General features: G+C 31.5%; 30 non-coding genes across 30 annotated transcripts; all 30 read right to left on the bottom strand.

The window, feature by feature from the left end:
- Positions 1–307: 307 nt before the first annotated feature.
- TRNAT-CGU (transfer RNA threonine (anticodon CGU)) lies at positions 308–380 on the bottom strand. The gene has a single exon. It is a non-coding gene; the product is annotated as a tRNA-Thr (tRNA).
- A 945-nt stretch (positions 381–1,325) lies between these two features.
- On the bottom strand, positions 1,326–1,398 carry TRNAT-CGU (transfer RNA threonine (anticodon CGU)). Its single transcript has one exon. It is a non-coding gene; the product is annotated as a tRNA-Thr (tRNA).
- A 438-nt stretch (positions 1,399–1,836) lies between these two features.
- Positions 1,837–1,910, bottom strand: TRNAT-AGU (transfer RNA threonine (anticodon AGU)). Its single transcript has one exon. It is a non-coding gene; the product is annotated as a tRNA-Thr (tRNA).
- Positions 1,911–2,343: 433 nt separating this feature from the next.
- TRNAT-CGU (transfer RNA threonine (anticodon CGU)) lies at positions 2,344–2,416 on the bottom strand. Its single transcript has one exon. It is a non-coding gene; the product is annotated as a tRNA-Thr (tRNA).
- Positions 2,417–3,361: 945 nt separating this feature from the next.
- Positions 3,362–3,434, bottom strand: TRNAT-CGU (transfer RNA threonine (anticodon CGU)). Its single transcript has one exon. It is a non-coding gene; the product is annotated as a tRNA-Thr (tRNA).
- A 438-nt stretch (positions 3,435–3,872) lies between these two features.
- On the bottom strand, positions 3,873–3,946 carry TRNAT-AGU (transfer RNA threonine (anticodon AGU)). The gene has a single exon. It is a non-coding gene; the product is annotated as a tRNA-Thr (tRNA).
- A 434-nt stretch (positions 3,947–4,380) lies between these two features.
- On the bottom strand, positions 4,381–4,453 carry TRNAT-CGU (transfer RNA threonine (anticodon CGU)). Its single transcript has one exon. It is a non-coding gene; the product is annotated as a tRNA-Thr (tRNA).
- Positions 4,454–4,891: 438 nt separating this feature from the next.
- Positions 4,892–4,965, bottom strand: TRNAT-AGU (transfer RNA threonine (anticodon AGU)). Its single transcript has one exon. It is a non-coding gene; the product is annotated as a tRNA-Thr (tRNA).
- A 435-nt stretch (positions 4,966–5,400) lies between these two features.
- On the bottom strand, positions 5,401–5,473 carry TRNAT-CGU (transfer RNA threonine (anticodon CGU)). Its single transcript has one exon. It is a non-coding gene; the product is annotated as a tRNA-Thr (tRNA).
- A 438-nt stretch (positions 5,474–5,911) lies between these two features.
- On the bottom strand, positions 5,912–5,985 carry TRNAT-AGU (transfer RNA threonine (anticodon AGU)). Its single transcript has one exon. It is a non-coding gene; the product is annotated as a tRNA-Thr (tRNA).
- Positions 5,986–6,420: 435 nt separating this feature from the next.
- Positions 6,421–6,493, bottom strand: TRNAT-CGU (transfer RNA threonine (anticodon CGU)). The gene has a single exon. It is a non-coding gene; the product is annotated as a tRNA-Thr (tRNA).
- Positions 6,494–6,932: 439 nt separating this feature from the next.
- Positions 6,933–7,006, bottom strand: TRNAT-AGU (transfer RNA threonine (anticodon AGU)). The gene has a single exon. It is a non-coding gene; the product is annotated as a tRNA-Thr (tRNA).
- A 434-nt stretch (positions 7,007–7,440) lies between these two features.
- TRNAT-CGU (transfer RNA threonine (anticodon CGU)) lies at positions 7,441–7,513 on the bottom strand. Its single transcript has one exon. It is a non-coding gene; the product is annotated as a tRNA-Thr (tRNA).
- Positions 7,514–8,457: 944 nt separating this feature from the next.
- Positions 8,458–8,530, bottom strand: TRNAT-CGU (transfer RNA threonine (anticodon CGU)). Its single transcript has one exon. It is a non-coding gene; the product is annotated as a tRNA-Thr (tRNA).
- Positions 8,531–9,475: 945 nt separating this feature from the next.
- Positions 9,476–9,548, bottom strand: TRNAT-CGU (transfer RNA threonine (anticodon CGU)). The gene has a single exon. It is a non-coding gene; the product is annotated as a tRNA-Thr (tRNA).
- A 438-nt stretch (positions 9,549–9,986) lies between these two features.
- TRNAT-AGU (transfer RNA threonine (anticodon AGU)) lies at positions 9,987–10,060 on the bottom strand. The gene has a single exon. It is a non-coding gene; the product is annotated as a tRNA-Thr (tRNA).
- A 434-nt stretch (positions 10,061–10,494) lies between these two features.
- Positions 10,495–10,567, bottom strand: TRNAT-CGU (transfer RNA threonine (anticodon CGU)). Its single transcript has one exon. It is a non-coding gene; the product is annotated as a tRNA-Thr (tRNA).
- Positions 10,568–11,005: 438 nt separating this feature from the next.
- On the bottom strand, positions 11,006–11,079 carry TRNAT-AGU (transfer RNA threonine (anticodon AGU)). The gene has a single exon. It is a non-coding gene; the product is annotated as a tRNA-Thr (tRNA).
- A 435-nt stretch (positions 11,080–11,514) lies between these two features.
- TRNAT-CGU (transfer RNA threonine (anticodon CGU)) lies at positions 11,515–11,587 on the bottom strand. The gene has a single exon. It is a non-coding gene; the product is annotated as a tRNA-Thr (tRNA).
- Positions 11,588–12,025: 438 nt separating this feature from the next.
- On the bottom strand, positions 12,026–12,099 carry TRNAT-AGU (transfer RNA threonine (anticodon AGU)). The gene has a single exon. It is a non-coding gene; the product is annotated as a tRNA-Thr (tRNA).
- A 435-nt stretch (positions 12,100–12,534) lies between these two features.
- TRNAT-CGU (transfer RNA threonine (anticodon CGU)) lies at positions 12,535–12,607 on the bottom strand. Its single transcript has one exon. It is a non-coding gene; the product is annotated as a tRNA-Thr (tRNA).
- Positions 12,608–13,046: 439 nt separating this feature from the next.
- Positions 13,047–13,120, bottom strand: TRNAT-AGU (transfer RNA threonine (anticodon AGU)). The gene has a single exon. It is a non-coding gene; the product is annotated as a tRNA-Thr (tRNA).
- A 434-nt stretch (positions 13,121–13,554) lies between these two features.
- Positions 13,555–13,627, bottom strand: TRNAT-CGU (transfer RNA threonine (anticodon CGU)). Its single transcript has one exon. It is a non-coding gene; the product is annotated as a tRNA-Thr (tRNA).
- A 1,456-nt stretch (positions 13,628–15,083) lies between these two features.
- Positions 15,084–15,157, bottom strand: TRNAT-AGU (transfer RNA threonine (anticodon AGU)). The gene has a single exon. It is a non-coding gene; the product is annotated as a tRNA-Thr (tRNA).
- A 1,452-nt stretch (positions 15,158–16,609) lies between these two features.
- TRNAT-CGU (transfer RNA threonine (anticodon CGU)) lies at positions 16,610–16,682 on the bottom strand. Its single transcript has one exon. It is a non-coding gene; the product is annotated as a tRNA-Thr (tRNA).
- Positions 16,683–17,121: 439 nt separating this feature from the next.
- TRNAT-AGU (transfer RNA threonine (anticodon AGU)) lies at positions 17,122–17,195 on the bottom strand. The gene has a single exon. It is a non-coding gene; the product is annotated as a tRNA-Thr (tRNA).
- Positions 17,196–17,629: 434 nt separating this feature from the next.
- On the bottom strand, positions 17,630–17,702 carry TRNAT-CGU (transfer RNA threonine (anticodon CGU)). The gene has a single exon. It is a non-coding gene; the product is annotated as a tRNA-Thr (tRNA).
- Positions 17,703–19,666: 1,964 nt separating this feature from the next.
- On the bottom strand, positions 19,667–19,739 carry TRNAT-CGU (transfer RNA threonine (anticodon CGU)). Its single transcript has one exon. It is a non-coding gene; the product is annotated as a tRNA-Thr (tRNA).
- Positions 19,740–20,685: 946 nt separating this feature from the next.
- On the bottom strand, positions 20,686–20,758 carry TRNAT-CGU (transfer RNA threonine (anticodon CGU)). The gene has a single exon. It is a non-coding gene; the product is annotated as a tRNA-Thr (tRNA).
- A 438-nt stretch (positions 20,759–21,196) lies between these two features.
- Positions 21,197–21,270, bottom strand: TRNAT-AGU (transfer RNA threonine (anticodon AGU)). Its single transcript has one exon. It is a non-coding gene; the product is annotated as a tRNA-Thr (tRNA).
- Between the last annotated feature and the right edge of the window lie 684 nt (positions 21,271–21,954).

The following is a 21,954-nucleotide window of genomic DNA, read 5'->3' on the forward strand; positions in this document are numbered from 1 at the left end:
TCCTATTCATACACACCTCATTGATATATTGCTTATCTTGTTCATAAATGTTTTAATCATGCCTTCTTTAAGAATGCATTACTTGAATTCAACTCTAGAATTATTTGTTATCTCTATTTTGCTCTTTGTCACTCTTTTTTCCCTTTTTCATTCAAAGCATTACTTTGAAAATCTTCACAATACCATGTTTTTTTGTTTTTCAATTTAAGATGACCCATTCTAATGTTCACAGAACAACACTTTTCTTTTTAAAATGTATTAAACATTTGCGTGATGAAAATATTTTTACATGTAAGGACCAATAATAAGGTGCTGCTGAGATTTGAACTCAGGATTTCCTGTTTACGAGACAGGCGCTTTAACCACTTAGCCACAGCACCTACTTTAGTGATACAGAAGGGATCGTTAATTTAGTATTGGTGATCAAATTCTGTGCCTGTGTTAAAGTGTCTTAATATGTATTCTAATGTTAAACAAGCAAGGATTCCTAATCTGTAAACAAGAATAGCTATGTTGTATTAAAAAAGAACACATTTTAAACTCAATCCCATATTTTGAATAATTTATAAATAAGTGTTTTACATATATTCATCAATATTGCTCAAATCTAGGGTCATATTTCATCTGCCTCTTGCTCATTGAAATACCTTTTTAATTTTGCAATCACAGTATTGTTACTATAATATTGAAAACACTTTCAGTTTTTATTAGGTTTAAGATGATCTGTTCAACCGAAAGATAAATCAGACTTTTCTAATTTAATTGAATCGCAGGACGACTTAATGAAAATAATGTTTTATTTAAGAATGAGGAAAGCAAGGCACTGCTGAGATTTGAACTCAGGATCTCCTGTTTACTAGACAGGTGTTTAACCAGCTAAGCCACAGCACCCTCTTGAAAATGCATTAAGGATCAGTTTGCCATATGGTGTTCAAGAGAAACCTGAGTTTTTCACTTTCATAATCAATCCTCAGTTCAGAAAACGCACTACTCAAATAGTTTAGACGAGGATACTGATCCTATTCATAAACACCTCATTGATATATTGCTTATCCTGTTCATAAATGTTTTAATTATGCCTTCTTTAAGAATGCATTACTTGAATTCAACTCTAGAATGATTTTTTATCTCTATTTTGCTCTTTGTCACTCTTTTTTCCCTTTTCCATTCAAAGCATTACTTTGAAAATCTTCACAATACCATGTTTTTTTGTTTTTCAATTTAAGATGACCCATTCTAATGTTCACAGAACAACACTTTTCTTTTTAAAATGTATTAAACATTTGCGTGATGAAAATTATTTTTACATGTAAGGACCAATAATAAGGTGCTGCTGAGATTTGAACTCAGGATTTCCTGTTTACGAGACAGGCGCTTTAACCACTTAGCCACAGCACCTACTTTAGTGATATAGAAGGGATCATTAATTTAGGATTGGTGATCAAATTCTGTGCCTGTGTTAAAGTGTCTTAATATGTATTCTAATGTTAAACAAGCAAGGATTCCTAATCTGTAAACAAGAATAGCTATGTTGTATTACAAAATAACACATTTTAAACTCAATCCCATATTTTGAATAGTTCATAAATAAGTGTTTTACATATATTCATCAATATTGCTCAAATCTAGAGTTATATTTCATCTGCCTCTTGCTCATTGAAATACCTTTTTGATTTTGCAATCACAGTATTGTTACTATAATATTGAAAACACTTTCAGTTTTTATTAGGTTTAAGATGATCTGTTCAACCGAAAGATAAATCAGACTTTTCTAATTTAATTGAATCGCAGGACGACTTAATGAAAATAATTTTTTATTTAAGAATGAGGAAAGCAAGGCACTGCTGAGATTTGAACTCAGGATCTCCTGTTTACTAGACAGGCGCTTTAACCAGCTAAGCCACAGCACCCTCTTGAAAATGCTTTAAGGAACAGTTTGCCATATGGTGTTCAAGAGAATCCTGAGTTTTTCACTTTCATAATCATTTCTCAGTTCAGAAAACGCTCTACTCAACTACTTTAGACGAGGATACTGATACTATTCATAAACACCTCATTGATATATTGCTTATCTTGTTCATAAATGTTTTAATCATGCCTTCTTTAAGAATGCATTACTTGAATTCAACTCTAGAATTATTTGTTATCTCTATTTTGCTCTTTGTCACTCTTTTTTCCCTTTTTCATTCAAAGCATTACTTTGAAAATCTTCACAATACCATGTTTTTTTGTTTTTCAATTTAAGATGACCCATTCTAATGTTCACAGAACAACACTTTTCTTTTTAAAATGTATTAAACATTTGCGTGATGAAAATATTTTTACATGTAAGGACCAATAATAAGGTGCTGCTGAGATTTGAACTCAGGATTTCCTGTTTACGAGACAGGCGCTTTAACCACTTAGCCACAGCACCTACTTTAGTGATACAGAAGGGATCATTAATTTAGGATTGGTGATCAAATTCTGTGCCTGTGTTAAAGTGTCTTAATATGTATTCTAATGTTAAACAAGCAAGGATTCCTAATCTGTAAACAAGAATAGCTATGTTGTATTAAAAAAGAACACATTTTAAACTCAATCCCATATTTTGAATAGTTTATAAAAAAGTGTTTTACATATATTCATCAATATTGCTCAAATCTAGGGTCATATTTCATCTGCCTCTTGCTCATTGAAATACCTTTTTAATTTTGCAATCACAGTATTGTTACTATAATATTGAAAACACTTTCAGTTTTTATTAGGTTTAAGATGATCTGTTCAACCGAAAGATAAATCAGACTTTTCTAATTTAATTGAATCGCAGGACGACTTAATGAAAATAATGTTTTATTTAAGAATGAGGAAAGCAAGGCACTGCTGAGATTTGAACTCAGGATCTCCTGTTTACTAGACAGGTGTTTAACCAGCTAAGCCCCAGCACCCTCTTGAAAATGCATTAAGGATCAGTTTGCCATATGGTGTTCAAGAGAAACCTGAGTTTTTCACTTTCATAATCATTTCTCAGTTCAGAAAACGCACTACTCAAATAGTTTAGACGAGGATACTGATCCTATTCATAAACACCTCATTGATATATTGCTTATCCTGTTCATAAATGTTTTAATTATGCCTTCTTTAAGAATGCATTACTTGAATTCAACTCTAGAATGATTTTTTATCTCTATTTTGCTCTTTGTCACTCTTTTTTCCCTTTTCCATTCAAAGCATTACTTTGAAAATCTTCACAATACCATGTTTTTTTGTTTTTCAATTTAAGATGACCCATTCTAATGTTCACAGAACAACACTTTTCTTTTTAAAATGTATTAAACATTTGCGTGATGAAAATTATTTTTACATGTAAGGACCAATAATAAGGTGCTGCTGAGATTTGAACTCAGGATTTCCTGTTTACGAGACAGGCGCTTTAACCACTTAGCCACAGCACCTACTTTAGTGATATAGAGGGGATCATTAATTTAGGATTGGTGATCAAATTCTGTGCCTGTGTTAAAGTGTCTTAATATGTATTCTAATGTTAAACAAGCAAGGATTCCTAATCTGTAAACAAGAATAGCTATGTTGTATTACAAAATAACACATTTTAAACTCAATCCCATATTTTGAATAGTTCATAAATAAGTGTTTTACATATATTCATCAATATTGCTCAAATCTAGGGTTATATTTCATCTGCCTCTTGATCATTGAAATACCTTTTTGATTTTGCAATCACAGTATTGTTTCTATAATATTGAAAACACTTTCAGTTTTTATTAGGTTTAAGATGATCTGTTCAACCGAAAGATAAATCAGACTTTTCTAATTTAATTGAATCGCAGGACGACTTAATGAAAATAATTTTTTATTTAAGAATGAGGAAAGCAAGGCACTGCTGAGATTTGAACTCAGGATCTCCTGTTTACTAGACAGGCGCTTTAACCAGCTAAGCCACAGCACCCTCTTGAAAATGCTTTAAGGAACAGTTTGCCATATGGTGTTCAAGAGAATCCTGAGTTTTTCACTTTCATAATCATTTCTCAGTTCAGAAAACGCTCTACTCAACTACTTTAGACGAGGATACTGATACTATTCATAAACACCTCATTGATATATTGCTTATCTTGTTCATAAATGTTTTAATCATGCCTTCTTTAAGAATGCATTACTTGAATTCAACTCTAGAATTATTTTTTATCTCTATTTTGCTCTTTGTCACTCTTTTTTCCCTTTTTCATTCAAAGCATTACTTTGAAAATCTTCACAATACCATGTTTTTTTGTTTTTCAATTTAAGATGACCCATTCTAATGTTCACAGAACAACACTTTTCTTTTTAAAATGTATTAAACATTTGCGTGATGAAAATTATTTTTACATGTAAGGACCAATAATAAGGTGTTGCTGAGATTTGAACTCAGGATTTCCTGTTTACGAGACAGGCGCTTTAACCACTTAGCCACAGCACCTACTTTAGTGATATAGAAGGGATCATTAATTTAGGATTGGTGATCAAATTCTGTGCCTGTGTTAAAGTGTCTTAATATGTATTCTAATGTTAAACAAGCAAGGATTCCTAATCTATAAACAAGAATAGCTATGTTGTATTAAAAAAGAACACATTTTAAACTGAATCCCATATTTTGAATAGTTCATAAATAAGTGTTTTACATATATTCATCAATATTGCTCAAATCTAGGGTTATATTTCATCTGCCTCTTGCTCATTGAAATACCTTTTTGATTTTGCAATCACAGTATTGTTACTATAATATTGAAAACACTTTCAGTTTTTATTAGGTTTAAGATGATCTGTTCAACCGAAAGATAAATCAGACTTTTCTAATTTAATTGAATCGCAGGACGAATTAATGAAAATAGTTTTTTATTTAAGAATGAGGAAAGCAAGGCACTGCTGAGATTTGAACTCAGGATCTCCTGTTTACTAGACAGGCGCTTTAACCAGCTAAGCCACAGCACCCTCTTGAAAATGCTTTAAGGAACAGTTTGCCATATGGTGTTCAAGAGAATCCTGAGTTTTTCACTTTCATAATCATTTCTCAGTTCAGAAAACCGCTCTACTCAACTACTTTAGACGAGGATACTGATCCTATTGATAAACACCTCATTGATATATTGCTTATCCTGTTCATAAATGTTTTAATTATGCCTTCTTTAAGAATGCATTACTTGATTTCAACTCTAGAATGATTTTTTATCTCTATTTTGCTCTTTGTCACTCTTTTTTCCCTTTTTCATTCAAAGCATTACTTTGAAAATCTTCACAATACCACGTTTTTTTGTATTTCAATTTAAGATGAGCCATTCTAATGTTCACAGAACAACACTTTTCTTTTTAAAATGTAATAAACATTTGCGTGATGAAAATTATTTTTACATGTAAGGACCAATAATAAGGTGCTGTTGAGATTTGAACTCAGGACTTCCTGTTTACGAGACAGGCGCTTTAACCACTTAGCCACAGCACCTACTTTAGTGATATAGAAGGGATCATTAATTTAGGATTGGTGATCAAATTCTGTGCCTGTGTTAAAGTGTCTTAATATGTATTCTAATGTTAAACAAGCAAGGATTCCTAATCTCTAAACAAGAATAGCTATGTTGTATTAAAAAAGAACACATTTTAAACTCAATCCCATATTTTGAATAGTTCATAAATAAGTGTTTTACATATATTCATCAATATTGCTCAAATCTAGGGTTATATTTCATCTGCCTCTTGCTCATTGAAATACCTTTTTGATTTTGCAATCACAGTATTGTTACTATAATGTTGAAAACACTTTCAGTTTTTATTAGGTTTAAGATGATCTGTTCAACCGAAAGATAAATCAGACTTTTCTAATTTAATTGAATCGCAGGACAAATTAATGAAAATAGTTTTTCATTTAAGAATGAGGAAAGCAAGGCACTGCTGAGATTTGAACTCAGGATCTCCTGTTTACTAGACAGGCACTTTAACCAGCTAAGCCACAGCACCCTCTTGAAAATGCTTTAAGGAACAGTTTGCCATATGGTGTTCAAGAGAATCCTGAGTTTTTCACTTTCATAATCATTTCTCAGTTCAGAAAACCGCTCTACTCAACTACTTTAGACGAGGATACTGATCCTATTGATAAACATCTCATTGATATATTGCTTATCCTGTTCATAAATGTTTTAATTATGCCTTCTTTAAGAATGCATTACTTGATTTCAACTCTAGAATGATTTTTTATCTCTATTTTGCTCTTTGTCACTCTTTTTTCCGTTTTTCATTCAAAGCATTACTTTGAAAATCTTCACAATACCACGTTTTTTAGTTTTTCAATTTAAGATGACCCATTCTAATGTTCACAGAACAACTCTTTTCTTTTTAAAATGTATTAAACATTTGCGTGATGAAAATTATTTTTACATGTAAGGACCAATAATAAGGTGCTGCTGAGATTTGAACTCAGGATTTCCTGTTTACGAGACAGGCGCTTTAACCACTTAGCCACAGCACCTATTTTAGTATTACAGAAGGGATCATTAATTTAGTATTGGTGATCAAATTCTGTGCCTGTGTTAAAGTGTCTTAATATGTATTCTAATGTTAAACAAGCAAGGATTCCTAATCTGTAAACAAGAATAGCTATGTTGTATTAAAAAAGAACACATTTTAAACTCAATCCCATATTTTGAATAGTTCATAAATAAGTGTTTTACATATATTCATCAATATTGCTCAAATCTAGGGTTATATTTCATCTGCCTCTTGCTCATTGAAATACCTTTTTGATTTTTGCAATCACAGTATTGTTACTATAATATTGAAAACACTTTCAGTTTTTATTAGGTTTAAGATGATCTGTTCAACCGAAAGATAAATCAGACTTTTCTAATTTAATTGAATCGCAGGACGACTTAATGAAAATAATTTTTTATTTAAGAATGAGGAAAGCAAGGCACTGCTGAGATTTGAACTCAGGATCTCCTGTTTACTAGACAGGCGCTTTAACCAGCTAAGCCACAGCACCCTCTTGAAAATGCTTTAAGGAACAGTTTGCCATATGGTGTTCAAGAGAATCCTGAGTTTTTCACTTTCATAATCATTTCTCAGTTCAGAAAACGCTCTACTCAACTACTTTAGACGAGGATACTGATCCTATTCATAAACACCTCATTGATATATTGCTTATCTTGTTCATAAATGTTTTAATCATGCCTTCTTTAAGAATGCATTACTTGAATTCAACTCTAGAATGATTTTTTATCTCTATTTTGCTCTTTGTCACTCTTTTTTCCCTTTTTCATTCAAAGCATTACTTTGAAAATCTTCACAATACCATGTTTTTTTGTTTTTCAATTTAAGATGACCCATTCTAATGTTCACAGAACAACACTTTTCTTTTTAAAATGTATTAAACATTTGCGTGATGAAAATTATTTTTACATGTAAGGACCAATAAAAAGGTGCTGCTGAGATTTGAACTCAGGATTTCCTGTTTACGAGACAGGCGCTTTAACCACTTAGCCACAGCACCTACTTTAGCGATATAGAAGGGATCATTAATTTAGTATTGGTGATCAAATTCTGTGCCTGTGTTAAAGTGTCTTAATATGTATTCTAATGTTAAACAAGCAAGGATTCCTAATCTGTAAACAAGAATAGCTATGTTGTATCACAAAAGAACACATTTTAAACTCAATCCCATATTTTGAATAGTTCATAAATAAGTGTTTGACATATATTCATCAATATTTCTCAAATCTAGGGTTATATTTCATCTGCCTCTTGCTCATTGAAATACCTTTTTGATTTTGCAATCACAGTATTGTTACTATAAAATTGAAAGCACTTTCAGTTTTTATTAGGTTTAAGATGATCTGTTCAACCGAAAGATAAATCAGACTTTTCTAATTTAATTGAATCGCAGGACGAATTAATGAAAATAGTTTTTTATTTAAGAATGAGGAAAGCAAGGCACAGCTAAGATTTGAACTCAGGATCTTCTGTTTACTAGACAGGCGCTTTAACCAGGTAAGCCACAGCACCCTCTTGAAAATGCTTTAAGGAACAGTTTGCCATATGGTGTTCAAGAGACTCCTGAGTTTTTCACTTTCATAATCATTTCTCAGTTCAGAAAACGCTCTACTCAACTACTTTAGACGAGGATACTGATCCTATTGAAAACACCTCATTGATATATTGCTTATCCTGTTCATAAATGTTTTAATTATGCCTTCTTTAAGAATGCATTACTTGATTTCAACTCTAGAATGATTTTTTATCTCTATTTTGCTCTTTGTCACTCTTTTTTCCCTTTTTCATTCAAAGCATTACTTTGAAAATCTTCACAATACCATGTTTTTTTGTTTTTCAATTTAAGATGACCCATTCTAATGTTCACAGAACAACACTTTTCTTTTTAAAATGTATTAAACATTTGCGTGATGAAAATATTTTTACATGTAAGGACCAATAATAAGGTGCTGCTGAGATTTGAACTCAGGATTTCCTGTTTACGAGACAGGCGCTTTAACCACTTAGCCACAGCACCTACTTTAGTGATACAGAAGGGATCATTAATTTAGGATTGGTGATCAAATTCTGTGCCTGTGTTAAAGTGTCTTAATATGTATTCTAATGTTAAACAAGCAAGGATTCCTAATCTGTAAACAAGAATAGCTATGTTGTATTAAAAAAGAACACATTTTAAACTCAATCCCATATTTTGAATAGTTTATAAAAAAGTGTTTTACATATATTCATCAATATTGCTCAAATCTAGGGTCATATTTCATCTGCCTCTTGCTCATTGAAATACCTTTTTAATTTTGCAATCACAGTATTGTTACTATAATATTGAAAACACTTTCAGTTTTTATTAGGTTTAAGATGATCTGTTCAACCGAAAGATAAATCAGACTTTTCTAATTTAATTGAATCGCAGGACGACTTAATGAAAATAATGTTTTATTTAAGAATGAGGAAAGCAAGGCACTGCTGAGATTTGAACTCAGGATCTCCTGTTTACTAGACAGGTGTTTAACCAGCTAAGCCCCAGCACCCTCTTGAAAATGCATTAAGGATCAGTTTGCCATATGGTGTTCAAGAGAAACCTGAGTTTTTCACTTTCATAATCATTTCTCAGTTCAGAAAACGCACTACTCAAATAGTTTAGACGAGGATACTGATCCTATTCATAAACACCTCATTGATATATTGCTTATCCTGTTCATAAATGTTTTAATTATGCCTTCTTTAAGAATGCATTACTTGAATTCAACTCTAGAATGATTTTTTATCTCTATTTTGCTCTTTGTCACTCTTTTTTCCCTTTTCCATTCAAAGCATTACTTTGAAAATCTTCACAATACCATGTTTTTTTGTTTTTCAATTTAAGATGACCCATTCTAATGTTCACAGAACAACACTTTTCTTTTTAAAATGTATTAAACATTTGCGTGATGAAAATTATTTTTACATGTAAGGACCAATAATAAGGTGCTGCTGAGATTTGAACTCAGGATTTCCTGTTTACGAGACAGGCGCTTTAACCACTTAGCCACAGCACCTACTTTAGTGATATAGAGGGGATCATTAATTTAGGATTGGTGATCAAATTCTGTGCCTGTGTTAAAGTGTCTTAATATGTATTCTAATGTTAAACAAGCAAGGATTCCTAATCTGTAAACAAGAATAGCTATGTTGTATTACAAAATAACACATTTTAAACTCAATCCCATATTTTGAATAGTTCATAAATAAGTGTTTTACATATATTCATCAATATTGCTCAAATCTAGGGTTATATTTCATCTGCCTCTTGATCATTGAAATACCTTTTTGATTTTGCAATCACAGTATTGTTTCTATAATATTGAAAACACTTTCAGTTTTTATTAGGTTTAAGATGATCTGTTCAACCGAAAGATAAATCAGACTTTTCTAATTTAATTGAATCGCAGGACGACTTAATGAAAATTATTTTTTATTTAAGAATGAGGAAAGCAAGGCACTGCTGAGATTTGAACTCAGGATCTCCTGTTTACTAGACAGGCGCTTTAACCAGCTAAGCCACAGCACCCTCTTGAAAATGCTTTAAGGAACAGTTTGCCATATGGTGTTCAAGAGAATCCTGAGTTTTTCACTTTCATAATCATTTCTCAGTTCAGAAAACGCTCTACTCAACTACTTTAGACGAGGATACTGATACTATTCATAAACACCTCATTGATATATTGCTTATCTTGTTCATAAATGTTTTAATCATGCCTTCTTTAAGAATGCATTACTTGAATTCAACTCTAGAATTATTTTTTATCTCTATTTTGCTCTTTGTCACTCTTTTTTCCCTTTTTCATTCAAAGCATTACTTTGAAAATCTTCACAATACCATGTTTTTTTGTTTTTCAATTTAAGATGACCCATTCTAATGTTCACAGAACAACACTTTTCTTTTTAAAATGTATTAAACATTTGCGTGATGAAAATTATTTTTACATGTAAGGACCAATAATAAGGTGTTGCTGAGATTTGAACTCAGGATTTCCTGTTTACGAGACAGGCGCTTTAACCACTTAGCCACAGCACCTACTTTAGTGATATAGAAGGGATCATTAATTTAGGATTGGTGATCAAATTCTGTGCCTGTGTTAAAGTGTCTTAATATGTATTCTAATGTTAAACAAGCAAGGATTCCTAATCTATAAACAAGAATAGCTATGTTGTATTAAAAAAGAACACATTTTAAACTGAATCCCATATTTTGAATAGTTCATAAATAAGTGTTTTACATATATTCATCAATATTGCTCAAATCTAGGGTTATATTTCATCTGCCTCTTGCTCATTGAAATACCTTTTTGATTTTGCAATCACAGTATTGTTACTATAATATTGAAAACACTTTCAGTTTTTATTAGGTTTAAGATGATCTGTTCAACCGAAAGATAAATCAGACTTTTCTAATTTAATTGAATCGCAGGACGAATTAATGAAAATAGTTTTTTATTTAAGAATGAGGAAAGCAAGGCACTGCTGAGATTTGAACTCAGGATCTCCTGTTTACTAGACAGGCGCTTTAACCAGCTAAGCCACAGCACCCTCTTGAAAATGCTTTAAGGAACAGTTTGCCATATGGTGTTCAAGAGAATCCTGAGTTTTTCACTTTCATAATCATTTCTCAGTTCAGAAAACCGCTCTACTCAACTACTTTAGACGAGGATACTGATCCTATTGATAAACACCTCATTGATATATTGCTTATCCTGTTCATAAATGTTTTAATTATGCCTTCTTTAAGAATGCATTACTTGATTTCAACTCTAGAATGATTTTTTATCTCTATTTTGCTCTTTGTCACTCTTTTTTCCCTTTTTCATTCAAAGCATTACTTTGAAAATCTTCACAATACCACGTTTTTTTGTATTTCAATTTAAGATGAGCCATTCTAATGTTCACAGAACAACACTTTTCTTTTTAAAATGTAATAAACATTTGCGTGATGAAAATTATTTTTACATGTAAGGACCAATAATAAGGTGCTGTTGAGATTTGAACTCAGGACTTCCTGTTTACGAGACAGGCGCTTTAACCACTTAGCCACAGCACCTACTTTAGTGATATAGAAGGGATCATTAATTTAGGATTGGTGATCAAATTCTGTGCCTGTGTTAAAGTGTCTTAATATGTATTCTAATGTTAAACAAGCAAGGATTCCTAATCTCTAAACAAGAATAGCTATGTTGTATTAAAAAAGAACACATTTTAAACTCAATCCCATATTTTGAATAGTTCATAAATAAGTGTTTTACATATATTCATCAATATTGCTCAAATCTAGGGTTATATTTCATCTGCCTCTTGCTCATTGAAATACCTTTTTGATTTTGCAATCACAGTATTGTTACTATAATATTGAAAACACTTTCAGTTTTTATTAGGTTTAAGATGATCTGTTCAACCGAAAGATAAATCAGACTTTTCTAATTTAATTGAATCGCAGGACAAATTAATGAAAATAGTTTTTCATTTAAGAATGAGGAAAGCAAGGCACTGCTGAGATTTGAACTCAGGATCTCCTGTTTACTAGACAGGCACTTTAACCAGCTAAGCCACAGCACCCTCTTGAAAATGCTTTAAGGAACAGTTTGCCATATGGTGTTCAAGAGAATCCTGAGTTTTTCACTTTCATAATCATTTCTCAGTTCAGAAAACCGCTCTACTCAACTACTTTAGACGAGGATACTGATCCTATTGATAAACATCTCATTGATATATTGCTTATCCTGTTCATAAATGTTTTAATTATGCCTTCTTTAAGAATGCATTACTTGATTTCAACTCTAGAATGATTTTTTATCTCTATTTTGCTCTTTGTCACTCTTTTTTCCGTTTTTCATTCAAAGCATTACTTTGAAAATCTTCACAATACCACGTTTTTTAGTTTTTCAATTTAAGATGACCCATTCTAATGTTCACAGAACAACTCTTTTCTTTTTAAAATGTATTAAACATTTGCGTGATGAAAATTATTTTTACATGTAAGGACCAATAATAAGGTGCTGCTGAGATTTGAACTCAGGATTTCCTGTTTACGAGACAGGCGCTTTAACCACTTAGCCACAGCACCTATTTTAGTATTACAGAAGGGATCATTAATTTAGTATTGGTGATCAAATTCTGTGCCTGTGTTAAAGTGTCTTAATATGTATTCTAATGTTAAACAAGCAAGGATTCCTAATCTGTAAACAAGAATAGCTATGTTGTATTAAAAAAGAACACATTTTAAACTCAATCCCATATTTTGAATAGTTCATAAATAAGTGTTTTACATATATTCATCAATATTGCTCAAATCTAGGGTTATATTTCATCTGCCTCTTGCTCATTGAAATACCTTTTTGATTTTTGCAATCACAGTATTGTTACTATAATATTGAAAACACTTTCAGTTTTTATTAGGTTTAAGATGATCTGTTCAACCGAAAGATAAATCAGACTTTTCTAATTTAATTGAATCGCAGGACGACTTAATGAAAATAATTTTTTATTTAAGAATGAGGAAAGCAAGGCACTGCTGAGATTTGAACTCAGGATCTCCTGTTTACTAGACAGGCGCTTTAACCAGCTAAGCCACAGCACCCTCTTGAAAATGCTTTAAGGAACAGTTTGCCATATGGTGTTCAAGAGAATCCTGAGTTTTTCACTTTCATAATCATTTCTCAGTTCAGAAAACGCTCTACTCAACTACTTTAGACGAGGATACTGATCCTATTCATAAACACCTCATTGATATATTGCTTATCTTGTTCATAAATGTTTTAATCATGCCTTCTTTAAGAATGCATTACTTGAATTCAACTCTAGAATGATTTTTTATCTCTATTTTGCTCTTTGTCACTCTTTTTTCCCTTTTTCATTCAAAGCATTACTTTGAAAATCTTCACAATACCATGTTTTTTTGTTTTTCAATTTAAGATGACCCATTCTAATGTTCACAGAACAACACTTTTCTTTTTAAAATGTATTAAACATTTGCGTGATGAAAATTATTTTTACATGTAAGGACCAATAAAAAGGTGCTGCTGAGATTTGAACTCAGGATTTCCTGTTTACGAGACAGGCGCTTTAACCACTTAGCCACAGCACCTACTTTAGCGATATAGAAGGGATCATTAATTTAGTATTGGTGATCAAATTCTGTGCCTGTGTTAAAGTGTCTTAATATGTATTCTAATGTTAAACAAGCAAGGATTCCTAATCTGTAAACAAGAATAGCTATGTTGTATCACAAAAGAACACATTTTAAACTCAATCCCATATTTTGAATAGTTCATAAATAAGTGTTTGACATATATTCATCAATATTTCTCAAATCTAGGGTTATATTTCATCTGCCTCTTGCTCATTGAAATACCTTTTTGATTTTGCAATCACAGTATTGTTACTATAAAATTGAAAGCACTTTCAGTTTTTATTAGGTTTAAGATGATCTGTTCAACCGAAAGATAAATCAGACTTTTCTAATTTAATTGAATCGCAGGACGAATTAATGAAAATAGTTTTTTATTTAAGAATGAGGAAAGCAAGGCACAGCTAAGATTTGAACTCAGGATCTTCTGTTTACTAGACAGGCGCTTTAACCAGGTAAGCCACAGCACCCTCTTGAAAATGCTTTAAGGAACAGTTTGCCATATGGTGTTCAAGAGACTCCTGAGTTTTTCACTTTCATAATCATTTCTCAGTTCAGAAAACGCTCTACTCAACTACTTTAGACGAGGATACTGATCCTATTGAAAACACCTCATTGATATATTGCTTATCCTGTTCATAAATGTTTTAATTATGCCTTCTTTAAGAATGCATTACTTGATTTCAACTCTAGAATGATTTTTTATCTCTATTTTGCTCTTTGTCACTCTTTTTTCCCTTTTTCATTCAAAGCATTACTTTGAAAATCTTCACAATACCACGTTTTTTTGTTTTTCAATTTAAGATGACCCATTCTAATGTTCACAGAACAACACTTTTCTTTTTAAAATGTATTAAACATTTGCGTGATGAAAATTATTTTTACATGTAAGGACCAATAATAAGGTGCTGTTGAGATTTGAACTCAGGATTTCCCGTTTACGAGACAGGCGCTTTAACCACTTAGCCACAGCACCTACTTTAGTGATACAGAAGGGATCATTAATTTAGTATTGGTGATCAAATTCTGTGCCTGTGTTAAAGTGTCTTAATATGTATTCTAATGTTAAACAAGCAAGGATTCCTAATCTGTAAACAAGAATAGCTATGTTGTATTAAAAAAGAACACATTTTAAACTCAATCCCATATTTTGAATAGTTTATAAATAAGTGTTTTACATATATTCATCAATATTGCTCAAATCTAGGGTCATATTTCATCTGCCTCTTGCTCATTGAAATACCTTTTTAATTTTGCAATCACAGTATTGTTACTATAATATTGAAAACACTTTCAGTTTTTATTAGGTTTAAGATGATCTGTTCAACCGAAAGATAAATCAGACTTTTCTAATTTAATTGAATCGCAGGACGACTTAATGAAAATAATGTTTTATTTAAGAATGAGGAAAGCAAGGCACTGCTGAGATTTGAACTCAGGATCTCCTGTTTACTAGACAGGCGCTTTAACCAGCTAAGCCACAGCACCCTCTTGAAAACGCATTAAGGAACAGTTTGCCATATGGTGTTCAAGAGAAACCTGAGTTTTTCACTTTCATAATCATTTCTCAGTTCAGAAAACGCACTACTCAAATAGTTTAGACGAGGATACTGATCCTATTCATAAACACCTCATTGATATATTGCTTATCCTGTTCATAAATGTTTTAATTATGCCTTCTTTAAGAATGCATTACTTTAATTCAACTCTAGAATGATTTTTTATCTCTATTTTGCTCTTTGTCACTCTTTTTTCCCTTTTTCATTCAAAGCATTACTTTGAAAATCTTCACAATACCAGGTTTTTTTGTTTTTCAATTTAAGATGACCCATTCAAATGTTCACAGAACAACACTTTTCTTTTTAAAATGTATTAAACATTTGCGTGATGAAAATTATTTTTACATGTAAGGACCAATAATAAGGTGCTGCAGAGATTTGAACTCAGGATTTCTTGTTTACGAGACAGGCGCTTTAACCACTTAGCCACAGCACCTATTTTAGCGATACAGAAGGGATCAATAATTTAGTATTCGTGATCAAATTCTGTGCCTGTGTTAAAGTGTCTTAATATGTATTCTAATGTTAAACAAGCAAGGATTCCTAATCTGTAAACAAGAATAGCTATGTTGTATAACAAAAGAACACATTTTAAACTCAATCCCATATTTTGAATAGTTCATAAATAAGTGTTTGACATATATTCATCAATATTGCTCAAATCTAGGGTTATATTTCATCTGCCTCTTGCTCATTGAAATACCTTTTTGATTTTGCAATCACAGTATTGTTACTATAAAATTGAAAACACTTTCAGTTTTTATTAGGTTTAAGATGATCTGTTCAACCGAAAGATAAATCAGACTTTTCTAATTTAATTGAATCGCAGGACGAATTAATGAAAATAGTTTTTTATTTAAGAATGAGGAAAGCAAGGCACTGCAGAGATTTGAACTCAGGATCTTCTGTTTACTAGACAGGCGCTTTAACCAGCTAAGCCACAGCACCCTCTTGAAAATGCTTTAAGGAACAGTTTGCCATATGGTGTTCAAGAGACTCCTGAGTTTTTCACTTTCATAATCATTTCTCAGTTCAGAAAACGCTCTACTCAACTACTTTAGACGAGGATACTGATCCTATTGAAAACACCTCATTGATATATTGCTTATCCTGTTCATAAATGTTTTAATTATGCCTTCTTTAAGAATGCATTACTTGATTTCAACTCTAGAATGATTTTTTATCTCTATTTTGCTCTTTGTCACTCTTTTTTCCCTTTTTCATTCAAAGCATTACTTTGAAAATCTTCACAATACCACGTGTTTTTGTTTTTCAATTTAAGATGACCCATTCTAATGTTCACAGAACAACACTTTTCTTTTTAAAATGTATTAAACATTTGCGTGATGAAAATTATTTTTACATGTAAGGACCAATAATAAGGTGCTGCTGAGATTTGAACTCAGGATTTCCTGTTTACGAGACAGGCGCTTTAACCACTTAGCCACAGCACCTATTTAAGTGATACAGAAGGGATAGTTAATTTAGTATTGGTGATCAAATTCTGTGCCTGTGTTAAAGTGTCTTAATATGTATTCTAATGTTAAACAAGCAAGGATTCCTAATCTGTAAACAAGAATAGCTATGTTGTATTACAAAATAACACATTTTAAACTCAATCCCATATTTTGAATAGTTCATAAATAAGTGTTTTACATATATTCATAAATATTGCTCAAATCTAGGGTTATATTTCATCTGCCTCTTGCTCATTTAAATACCTTTTCGATTTTTGCAATCACAGTATTGTTACTATAATATTGAAAACACTTTCAGTTTTTATTAGGTTTAAGATGATCTGTTCAACCAAAAGATAAATCAAACTTTTCTAATTGAATTGAATCGCAGGACGACTTAATGAAAATAGTTTTTTATTTAAGAATGAGGAAAGAAAGGTACTGCTGAGATTTGAACTCAGGATCTCCTGTTTACTAGACAGGCGCTTTAACCAGCTAAGCCACAGCACCCTCTTGAAAATGCTTTAAGGAACAGTTTGCCATATGGTGTTCAAGAGAATCCTGAGTTTTTCACTTTCATAATCATTTCTCAGTTCAGAAAACGCTCTACTCAGCTACTTTAGACGAGAATACTGATCCTATTGATTAACACCTCATTGATATATTGCTTATCTTGTTCATAAATGTTTTAATCATGCCTTCTTTAAGAATGCATTACTTGAATTCAACTCTAGAATGATTTTTTATCTCTATTTTGCTCTTTGTCACTCTTTTTTCCCTTTTTCATTCAAAGCATTACTTTGAAAATCTTCACAATACCACGTTTTTTTGTTTTTCAATTTAAGATGACCCATTCTAATGTTCACAGAACAACACTTTTCTTTTTAAAATGTATTTAACATTTGCGTGATGAAAATTATTTTTACATGTAAGGACCAATAATAAGGTGCTGCTGAGATTTGTACTCAGGATTTCCTGTTTACGAGACAGGCGCTTTAACCACTTAGCCACAGCACCTACTTTAGTGATACATAAGGGATCATTAATTTAGTATTGGTGATCAAATTTTGTGCCTGTGTTAAAGTGTCTTAATATGTATTCTAATGTTAAACAAGCAAGGATTCCTAATCTGTAAACAAGAATAGCTATGTTGTATTAAAAAAGAACACATTTTAAACTCAATACCATATTTTGAATAGTTTATAAATAAGTGTTTCATATATATTCATCAATACTGCTCAAATCTAGGGTCATATTTCATCTGCCTATTGCTCATTGAAATACCTTTTTTATTTTGCAATCACAGTATTGTTACTATAATATTGAAAACAATTTCAGTTTTTATTAGGTTTAAGATGATCTGTTCAACCGAAAGATAAATCGAACTTTTCTAATTGAATTGAATCGCAGGACGACTTAATGAAAATAGTTTTTTATTTAAGAATGAGGAAAGAAAGGTACTGCTGAGATTTGAACTCAGGATCTCCTGTTTACTCTACAGGCGCTTTAACCAGCTAAGCCACAGCACCCTCTTAAAAATGCTTTAAGGAACAGTTTGCCATATGGTGTTCAAGAGAATCCTGAGTTTTTCACTTTCATAATCATTTCTCAGTTCAGAAAACGCTCTACTCAGCTACTTTAGACGAGAATACTGATCCTATTGATTAACACCTCATTGATATATTGCTTATCCTGTTCATAAATATTTTAATTATGCCTTCTTTAAGAATGCATTACTTGAATTCAACTCTAGAATGATTTTTTATCTCTATTTTGCTCTTTGTCACTTTTTTTTCCCTTTTGCATTCAAAGCATTACTTTGAAAATCTTCACAATACCATGTTTTTTTGTTTTTCAATTTAAGATGACCCATTCTAATGTTCACAGAACAACACTTTTCTTTTTAAAATGTATTAAACATTTGCGTGATGAAAATTATTTTTACATGTAAGGACCAATAATAAGGTGCTGCTGAGATTTGAACTCAGGATTTCCTGTTTACGAGACAGGCACTTTAACCACTTTGCCACAGCACCTAGTTTAGTTATGCAGAAGGGATCATTAATTTAGTATTGGTGATCAAATTCTGTGCCTGTGTTAAAGTGTCTTAATATGTATTCTAATGTTAAACAAGCAAGGATTCCTAATCTGTAAACAAGAATAGCTATGTTGTATTAAAAAAGAACACATTTTAAACTCAATCCCATATTTTGAATAGTTCATAAATAAGTGTTTTACATATATTCATCAATATTGCTCAAATCTAGGGTTATATTTCATCTGCCTCTTGCTCATTGAAATACCTTTTTGATTTTGCAATCACACTATTGTTACTATAATATTGAAAACAATTTCAGTTTTTATTAGGTTTAAGATGATCTGTTCAACCGAAAGATAAATCAGACTTTTCTAATTGAATTGAATCGCAGGACGACTTAATGAAAATAGTTTTTTATTTAAGAATGAGGAAAGCAAGGCACTGCTGAGATTTGAACTCAGGATCTCCTGTTTACTCTACAGGCGCTTTAACCAGCTAAGCCACAGCACCCTCTTAAAAATGCTTTAAGGAACAGTTTGCCATATGGTGTTCAAGAGAATCCTGAGTTTTTCACTTTCATAATCATTTCTCAGTTCAGAAAACGCTCTACTTAACTACTTTAGACGAGGATACTGATCCTATTCATAAACACCTCATTGATATATTGCTTATCTTGTTCATAAATGTTTTAATCATGCCTTCTTTAAGAATGCATTACTTGAATTCAACTCTAGAATGATTTTTTATCTCTATTTTGCTCTTTGTCACTCTTTTTTCCCTTTTTCATTCAAAGCATTACTTTGAAAATCTTCACAATACCACTTTTTTTGTTTTTCAATTTAAGATGACCCATTCTAATGTTCACAGAACAACACTTTTCTTTTTAAAATGTATTTAACATTTGCGTGATGAAAATTATTTTTACATGTAAGGACCAATAATAAGGTGCTGCTGAGATTTGTACTCAGGATTTCCTGTTTACGAGACAGGCGCTTTAACCACTTAGCCACAGCACCTACTTTAGTGATACATAAGGGATCATTAATTTAGTATTGGTGATCAAATTTTGTGCCTGTGTTAAAGTGTCTTAATATGTATTCTAATGTTAAACAAGCAAGGATTCCTAATCTGTAAACAAGAATAGCTATGTTGTATTAAAAAAGAACACATTTTAAACTCAATACCATATTTTGAATAGTTTATAAATAAGTGTTTCATATATATTCATCAATACTGCTCAAATCTAGGGTCATATTTCATCTGCCTATTGCTCATTGAAATACCTTTTTTATTTTGCAATCACAGTATTGTTACTATAATATTGAAAACAATTTCAGTTTTTATTAGGTTTAAGATGATCTGTTCAACCGAAAGATAAATCAGACTTTTCTAATTGAATTGAATCGCAGGACGACTTAATGAAAATAGTTTTTTATTTAAGAATAAGGAAAGTAAGGCACTGCTGAGATTTGAACTCAGGATCTCCTGTTTACTCTACAGGCGCTTTAACCAGCTAAGCCACAGCACCCTCTTAAAAACGCTTTAAGGAACAGTTTGCCATATGGTGTTCAAGAGAATCCTGAGTTTTTCACTTTCATAATCATTTCTCAGTTCAGAAAACGCTCTACTCAACTACTTTAGACGAGGATACTGATCCTATTCATAAACACCTCATTGATATATTGCTTATCTTGTTCATAAATGATTTAATCATGCCTTCTTTAAGAATGCATTACTTGAATTCAATTCTAGAATGATTTTTTATCTCTATTTTGCTCTTTGTCACTCTTTTTTCCCTTTTTCATTCAAAGCATTACTTTGAAAATCTTCACAATACCATGTTTTTTTGTTTTTCAATTTAAGATCACCCATTCTAATGTTCACAGAACAACACTTTTCTTTTTAAAATGTATTTAACATTTGCGTGATGAAAATTATTTTTACATGTAAGGACCAATAATAAGGTGCTGCTGAGATTTGAACTCAGGATTTCCTGTTTACGAGACAGGCGCTTTAACCACTTAGCCACAGCACCTACTTTAGTGATACAGAAGGGATCATTAATTTAGTATTGGTGATCAAATTCTGTGCCTGTGTTAAAGTGTCTTAATATGTATTCTAATGTTAAACAAGCAAGGATTCCTAATCTGTAAACAAGAATAGCTATGTTGTATTAAAAAAGAACACATTTTAAACTCAATACTATATTTTGAATAGTTTATAAATAAGTGTTTCATATATATTCATCAATACTGCTCAAATCTAGGGTCATATTTCATCTGCCTATTGCTCATTGAAATACCTTTTTGATTTTGCAATCACAGTATTGTTACAATAATATTGAAAACACTTTTAGTTTTTATTAGGTTTCAGATGATCTGTTCAACCGAAAGATAAATCAGACTTTTCTAATTTAATTGAATCGCAGGACGACTTAATGAAAATAATTTTTTATTTAAGAATGAGGAAAGCAAGGCACTGCTGAGATTTGAACTCAGGATCTCCTGTTTACTAGACAGGCGCTTTAACCAGCTAAGCCACAGCACCCTCTGGAAAATGCTTTAAGGAACAGTTTGCCATATGGTGTTCAAGAGAAACCTGAGTTTTTCACTTTCATAATCATTTCTCAGTTCAGAAAACGCACTACTCAAATAGTTTAGACGAGGATACTGATCCTATTCATAAACACCTCATTGATATATTGCTTATCCTGTTCAGAAATGTTTTAATTATGCCTTCTTTAAGAATGCATTACTTGAATTCAACTCTAGAATGATTTTTTATCTCTATTTTGCTCTTTGTCACTTTTTTCCCTTTTTCATTCAAAGCATTACTTTGAAAATCTTCACAATACCACGTTTTTTTGTTTTTCAATTTAAGATGACCCATTCTAATGTTCACAGAACAACACTTTTCTTTTAAAAATGTATTAAACATTTGCGTGATGAAAATTATTTTTACATGTAAGGACCAATAATAAGGTGCTGCTGAGATTTGAACTCAGGATTTCCTGTTTACGAGACAGGCACTTTAACCACTTTGCCACAGCACCTAGTTTAGTTATGCAGAAGGGATCATTAATTTAGTATTGGTGATCAAATTCTGTGCCTGTGTTAAAGTGTCTTAATATGTATTCTAATGTTAAACAAGCAAGGATTCCTAATCTGTAAACAAGAATAGCTATGTTGTATTACAAAAGAACACATTTTAAACTCAATCCCATATTTTGAA

The sequence above is a fragment of the Triturus cristatus genome, chromosome 8, assembly GCF_964204655.1.
Source record: "Triturus cristatus chromosome 8, aTriCri1.1, whole genome shotgun sequence".
Lineage (NCBI taxonomy): Eukaryota > Metazoa > Chordata > Amphibia > Caudata > Salamandridae > Triturus > Triturus cristatus.